The sequence below is a fragment of the Neofelis nebulosa genome, chromosome 17 (genome assembly GCF_028018385.1).
Source record: "Neofelis nebulosa isolate mNeoNeb1 chromosome 17, mNeoNeb1.pri, whole genome shotgun sequence".
Taxonomy (NCBI): domain Eukaryota; kingdom Metazoa; phylum Chordata; class Mammalia; order Carnivora; family Felidae; genus Neofelis; species Neofelis nebulosa.
Genome location: NC_080798.1, coordinates 39,374,396 through 39,382,207, shown reverse-complemented (window position 1 = coordinate 39,382,207; position 7,812 = coordinate 39,374,396). Strand labels below are relative to the sequence as shown.

General features: G+C 36.1%; 1 non-coding gene across 1 annotated transcript; it reads left to right on the top strand.

Annotated features, from left to right (window-relative positions):
• Positions 1-5,652: 5,652 nt before the first annotated feature.
• Positions 5,653-5,759, top strand: LOC131500544 (U6 spliceosomal RNA). The gene has a single exon (XR_009256349.1). It is a non-coding gene; the product is annotated as a U6 spliceosomal RNA (small nuclear RNA).
• Positions 5,760-7,812: the final 2,053 nt, after the last annotated feature.

Sequence of the window (7,812 nt, the reverse complement as noted above, 5' to 3'; positions counted from 1 at the left end):
TTTCAGAAGATAGACATTTAGACATGTATCCACTGACTCACAGTTCCTGTTGTTGGAAAGCATTAGTTGCCTTACTTTTGGTTTACTTCTAGGCATGGCCGACAGCCTTGCACAATTATAAGAAAGTAAAGCAAAAAGTTGAGACCATATAGCAGATGCTTTATGTGGAGATTGGGCAACACTGCATGGACTATACATCTCAGCTGTCTTGAGACTAGATGGCCCAAAATAGTACTGTGAAGTGGATCGCAAAGAGCTGTTTTATCCTCCCAAAACATTGAGCAATTCTGTTATTCTCTTCTCCGAGGAAGTATACTTACTTAAAAATATAGCGCTAAAGTCATGGTATTGCAGTATGATCACCGAATATATCCCCCTACCCAATACAATGCAGTAGAGACTAAGACTGTGTACAAAGAATTACATGGTTTTGTTTTGCAGTTTATAACCAGATTATAGCTTAAAATAAAGAGACACAATATGATTTGGACTTCACAAAAGGAAATTTTTATGGGTTGAATTGTGTACCTCTAAAGTATGTTGAAGTCTTCCTCAAAATTGTCTTATGTGGGATAGAGTTGTTTTAGATACAATTTGTTATGATGGGATAGGGTGGGCCATTATGGTTGATGTCCTTATAAGAAGAGGGGCACACAGAGACACAAAGGGAAGAGGGCCATGTAAAGACGAGTAGAGACTGAACTTACATTACCACAACCAAGGAAAGTGTTGCACTCCCAGGAGCTAAAAGAGGCAAGGATGCATCATCCTTTAGAGGCTTCCAAAGGATCACTGCTCTGACAGCATCTTAGTTTTAGCCTTCTTATCTCCACAACTATGAGAGAAAAATTTCCATGTTTTTTGGCCACCCAGTTTGTAGTACTTTTTAATCAGCCCTGGGACATTAATGCAGAAATTATATGCTATAAAGTGTGTAAAAATATATAGTGCTTATTACATCATAAAGATCTCATAGAATTGGGAAAGTCAAGGTTGAATTCCAGAACATCTGGTTCCATATTCAACCTTCTCATTTTACATGTGAGGAGTCTGCAGCTCAAAGTAAGCTCAAAGTAAGGAACACATAGCTAGTCAATAACAGAACCTCGACTAGCCTGAGACTTGATTCTTAGTCCATTAGACTTTCTACTTGGCTATAGGATTCCTTTATACCCGAGTAGTGCCCACTATTCTTGATCTAACTTTAGTTACCTATGCCTACCCTCTTCTGGAAGGCTGGCGGAGGTTGACCTAAACACCCATAGTTTGTAATTGTCACAGAATAAGAATACCCTTTTCCCTACCAAAATGCTAAGGCACAGAGTCTAAGCATATTTAATGCAGTGGTTACCATGGCAGCCATGTAATTTAATTACCACTCTTTTGTGAATATTTTAAAATGAAATTGTTAAAAGATCAAACAGCACATTCAACATTGTATGGCTGTAGAAATGATAAGTAGCTTTTTAACTGAAAATGCTCTGTTCCTGTGGGGAGTTGATTATTTTTTATGAGTTAAAATTTAATTATGGCATTGGATATAGAAGTGTGTTACTTTAATATATTACTGTACTTCAAAAGTTAAATATGTCAGAAACATTTTACCTTTTAATTTACGGCTCTGACCAGTCACCTTACAAAGCTGAGCTACAATTTCACCACCGTATTTTATATATTTCTAATTATAGGAAGCCCCATGTACATACAGTATTCAAGGAAGTCTTGCAGAGAAAATAAAGACATCCAAGGAGTTTTGCAATTTGGTATTGGAGTTATATGAAAGGATAACAGCATGTGAATCAAACCATTTATACATAAACACTGATGTACCTGTAAAGTGCCAAATTCCATGCCAGGAAGTTACAATCCAAACAGAATAAGTAACATTTAAAGCTTCACTATTCAAAGTATGGTTCAGGCATGAGAAGTATCAGACATTAAGGTCACCTGGCAGCTTGTTAGAAATTTAGAGTCACAGACCCCACCCACTGAAGTAGAATCTGTATTATAACACGTTTCTCTTATAATTCTAAATTACACGTTAAACTTTGAGATGTCCTGATCTAAAGAATTCACAGTCCAATAATGAACAAAAGCTTATACATGAGCCTTGGTGGCTCACTTGGTTAAGTGTCCAACTCTTGATCCCAAAGTCGTGAGACGGAGAACCATGTTGGGCTCTGTGCTGGGTGGGGAGCCTGCTTAAGATTCTCTGTCTTCCTCTCCCTCTTCCTTTGCCCTTTCCCCCCACTCACATGTGCTTTCTGTCTCAAAAAAAAAAAAAAAGCGTATACATAACTGCAAATGAGCATTGCATATGCAGTGCTTAGATATGCCCTGAGCAATGTCATCAGAATTAGGGATGTGAAGGTGCTCAGAGGGCCTAGAGAATAGAACTATATATATGGGCAGTAATCGAGTAAGTAATTTTTGTTTGGGGTCTTGACAATTGAACAGTAATTTTTCAGGAAGACAGTAGTTGAAGGGAAGTCATTTAAACAGAAGGAATGGTAATTGTGAAGTACAGAGGCATAAAAGAGAAATTGTTCTAGGGCCTGGAATTGGTTCTTATTAGCTAGGGTATAGAGCTTAAGGGGATCATGTTCTTTGATAGGAGTTAGGTCATGACTGTATAACCTAATAAGGCATTTGATATTCAGTTAAGCTTAAAATTATATTAATTTAAACCAAATAATTTATATGTACCTTATTTATCAAAAGGATTGACAATAAAAAGACCTAGAAGATGTTTTATTTATCTTGAATACTGGTCATTTCATGCATTTTTAAAAAATCTTTTGGCTTAACTAGCTGTAATAGTAAGTATCTGATAATGTTTATACCACTGAAATGTAAGCTCTATCAATTGAGGGGCCTTGTCCGCTTTCGTTGCTATCCCTCTCATGCACAAGTAGTGACTGACACATAGTAAATGCTCAATAAATACTTGATATAAGTAGTTGGAAACTATTTCAGATAGGGTTTAACCATGAAATGAGAAATTTTAAATAAATATAAGGAGGGGAACTTCAGATAGATCGATAGATACTCCTCTACATAATTTTGATATAGGCATTATTATCAGAGGAATTATCAAAGGAATAAAGAGATGTTTATTACCAATAACTGGTTGAGTTCTTCTAGAATTTGGAGCCAGGAAAGTGCATGGAAGGACTTTCATGAGAGCCAGGCTTGTCCTATGTACATATCAAGAAGGTCCAGTCCCAATCCACAGAGTGCTTATAATAGTGAGAAGGTCCTAATTCTATTATCCTTCCCGTTCTTCATCATGCATACAGAGGTACATGAACTCCCTTCAGGTGTCTTCAGATAGATCAAGCTACCATGTCCTCTTGGTGTGATGAATATGAGTTTGCATGTGATGTTTGGCAAGTCTAGTGTTAAAAGCAAAAGCTAGGAAAAATCTTTCAATTCCATGACATTAAAAAATATTAGATTAGTGTCTTCCCAGGTAGAAGCCTCTCCACTAGGTGGGCTTCCTACCCTCTTACTATCTGCCTTAAGCCAATGTGGTCTGGGCTGTCTCATTAGACTAACAGTGTTTTAAAAGTTTAAGTTCCAGTTCATAGCAGTGGGTTGAACCCCCTGCTTTAGCCTCTGGAACCTTTCTTGCCAGTGTCCTGGAAAGAATGTTCACACTTGTTTTCCAAGCAATTTGATTTCCCCATTCTAAGTCCAATCAATAGGACTTCATTCCCTGACATGTCTGGGCCGTATATATGTATGGACATCATTACTTACCAGCCACTGCTCTATCAGGGTATTAATACAAAGCCATTTCTGAGGGTCCATTCTGGACCTCAGTAACAAGGACTCCTCCTTCATACAACCTAGAATTACCAGTGCTCCCTGTTTTTCCCTGGTGATTAAGAACCCACAAGCTTTAAAAATGATTATGAAGCATTTTAACCTCTGTTTTAGTTTAGATTGCCTCAGAAAGAGACCCTACAACAACAATAAAAAAGGACCTGAATGCAATTAGCATATTTAAAAGTAATTCCAAGAAACGTTGGTAGGAGTGTAGGAAAATGAAAGAGAAAATGGAGGAAGCTGAAACCTGATGTGTTACTAAGCAGGCCACCCTCTAGATAACTAAAGTTTAGTTCTATTACAGAACTCTCATAAAGAGTATTTTCTTGCTTCAGAGTTTTCTAATTTAAGAACCAAAGGAGCCATGTGTCTACCAATTCTGGTCAGCCACAGGTTAAGGCTTTTCCTGGGTAATGATTCATTCTCCCATGCATATGGTAGAACAGGCTCCCAGAGCCACCCAGGAAAGGAATTGCAGGTGCTGGTAGTTATAAGTTGGTTGCATGACCTGAAATGAGAATGTGACTACAGTATATGGACCCACAAACTGCCTGCTATACCCATCAAATAATTCTTTCCTAACACCTGGGTTTGTTTTCTCTTTGTGAGACAAATGAAGCTATTATTCAATGTATTCTTTGCAGAAAAGGGGATATTTCTTTCAACCAGTTTTACATATATTCTGGGAATATTAGGCTTGCTAACATGATAGTTACACAACTACAATAAAAGACCATTTACATATTTCTTGAAAGAACAAGAAAGATATTTTTTAAAGGTCATATTCTGTCCCTGCCTTTGACTTGATACTGCTGATAATCTGTCTTGCTAAAAACAGTAAAGAAAAATGCAAATTAATTTCTGGTAGAATGCTCACGTTAGGGTACTTCTGCACATATTTCAACAATTGTTTGATTTTATTTGTGAAGTCATCATAAGGATGATACCTTGAATAGGAGTCTAAACTATTTACCCTTTCTCATTCAAATTGTCACCAATGGAAGGCAGATGGCAGATGCCATGTGGAGATTTATAAGTGTCAAAGATTGTAAAGTATCAATGTATAAGTTATTATTGGAAAATATGTAATAGAGGATATTAGTTGCATATGAAGCAAAAAGGTATTCTTTACTTTGTCTTCTTTGCTCTTTGTCTACTCAGTCTTCTCTAAAGAAAACCAGCTTCCCCTGATAAGTCAAGGCTAGTGTATAGTTAATTTTAGGGAAGAAAATTATCCATGAGAGAGAAGAGAAACTACAGACCTAGCTTGCCTGCATGCAGCATGGAACCTGTAAGCCTAAGAACCCATGGCATCTGTGTGCAAATGGCCCCAAAGAATTAGTTAGGGGAGTTTCATTTGAGTAGAGATTTTTAACCAGTTCTCAAACTGGCACAGAAAATATGACTAATGAATGTTTTGTTGTCACCTTCTGTGTCTTTTGCCTTAGAGAGAGACATGATATAAAGGAGAATTAGGCAAATGCTTTCTTGCAGGGATAACTTATTTAGAATGGAAATGAAGGACGAAAAGGCTTGCTCAATGAAAGTACACAGCTCTCTAGGGTAGCAAATATGGAAGGAGGAGGAGAAAGTGATTTCACAGATTTACTGTAGAGATGAGTGACTTTGTAGTGGATGGGTCAGTAGACTCTAAAAATATTCATATCCGACTTTGGTGAACTAGGAATGATATGAAAGTTAGTGTCTGAATATGTGAGTTTATCCTATGTCCATTATATACATATCCTCTGACCTTGAGAAATTTGTTTAATCTCTCTTAGTATTATATTCAATGCATCAGATCTTTAAAGGCTTGTTACATTGCTCAATTCGACAGCACATATACTAAAATTGGAACGATACAGAGAAGATTAGCATGGCCCCTGCCCAAGGATGACACTCAAAATCGTGAAGCGTTCCATATTTAAAAATAAATAAATAAATAAATAAATAAATAAATAAATAAAGCCTTGTTACGTAGTTAATGCCATTTAAACTGGGTTCCACAGAGTGCTAGGGTTTACTGGAAGCATCTCAGAATTCACTGAAGGGGGTAGGAGCAAGGCCAAGTGATTGGGACTTCAGGATCTCCTGTCTTTTTCTGTCCATAATAACACCATTTTGACTCTGTTTTATTGTTGGAATCACAGAACAGACTCAAGAACAATAACATAATTTCATGGGGGAACATTTCTTTCTCCTAAAAATTATTTGAAAATCAATGAATAGTGTATGAGAAAACTGTTCTATAATCTCTGTATTATTATAGAAATGCTATTTATAATTCTTGGCATTTGAAGATAGGGTGTCACGCACATAAAACAACCCATTGTTCAAAATTAATGGCAATTTTTTTAAGTGCAGTAATGTCGTAGAGTTATTTGGAATTTCTGCCTCCTAGCATTTCCTATTCAATCATAAATACTTCTTTAAAAATAGGCTCTCTAATGTTCATGTATAACTACCAGGGTTTTAAATGTTAATACAGTAAATGTAAAAGGGAAACAGAGGGCTTTCAATGTCATTTTTTTTTATCACAGTAAAGTAATTTTAGCCTTTGAAAGTATATTTTAAAAATTACTTAGAGAATATTGGAACACCAAATTTAAAGTTGGTGGTATATTTAGAAATTATCTGGTCTTTTCTTTAAATTTTTGATGATAAACAGAAACAAATACTAAGAGAAGGAAAATTCATTCATTTATTTTTCTACTTATTCGCAAAGATTTATTCAGCCCTTATAATGTTTTACTCCCAGTGTTATATGCACAGAAAGCAGATGATTACCAAACAGTTCCACTTTGAGAGTTCAGTCTAGAAAGGAAACACACACAGAAAACTAATGTATTATAAGGCTTTTTGAAGAGTTATAAAACAGATATGGCTGTCTAAGAAGTCATAAGGAAGGAACAACAAGTCTGGAGGACTCCTGGATGAAACTGTAAATTGTCTGCTTACCTAGTGATCTCATAATAACAATGAGGCTTTCTTATGTGGGGCATGAGAGCTGAGGAGACTTAAAGGCTCTCATGTTTAATTTCAGTGATTTTTTTTTTTTTCTGTAGTCCAGATTGTTTGAAGCTTTTTTTCTATGCTAAAGGCTTCCAAGATTCCAGCTCTTACTTGACCTCTGGAGAACTACCCTCCACCCCCACTACTCCCTGTGGATTATGAAACAATTTGCATAACAATGTTTCCTTCTTCAAAGGAACTCCTCACACCTCTGTGTAAAGACTGTTTCTGGTTTTGTTTTAGAATATACATACCATGAAAACATGGACTTTAGACACTTTTCCTTGATTCACTTTCTTAGATCGAACCCCCTTTGGAGCCTCTTCATTTATTCAGTCGAAGAAAAAGCTCCTAAAATGCATCCCATCTCTCTTCAACACTTTCTAGGTCTTATAAGATTTTTCCACTGTATATTCTTAACAGATATCTTTAGGTAGGAACACCTGTGCCTTTGAATGCCATAAAACTTCAGGTGGGAAATGCAGTTGAATCCATTGGGATCATCAGAATGGAGATATTCAGTTAATCCTTAATAATTTTTATTTGACAGGATCTGGAATTATGTGCTTTTCATTTCAATGTCCTCTCATGGATCATGCAAGACTGCTCCTAAGTCTTTCCTGTTCTGAGATATAGTTCTGTAAGAAATCAAAGGATCATACAGTATCAAATATTTATAATATATCAAGAGTTTTGGAGTTACAAGGACTAGAAACCCACTCAAATTAGCTTAAACACAAACTACTTAAGATTATACCTTTTATTGTATGAACTAGATTATAACTCTTGTTCCAGCATCCCATCTTAAAATGTCCTTTTTATTCTCATTAGTATCCTAATTTGGATGATAAATTATACATCATCCTACCAATCACAGTGGGATGGGAGATTTAGTACAAGGATATGGGGGTCATTCATTCATTCATTCGTTCGTTCATTCATTTATTCATTATTTACTTGAGTATATGG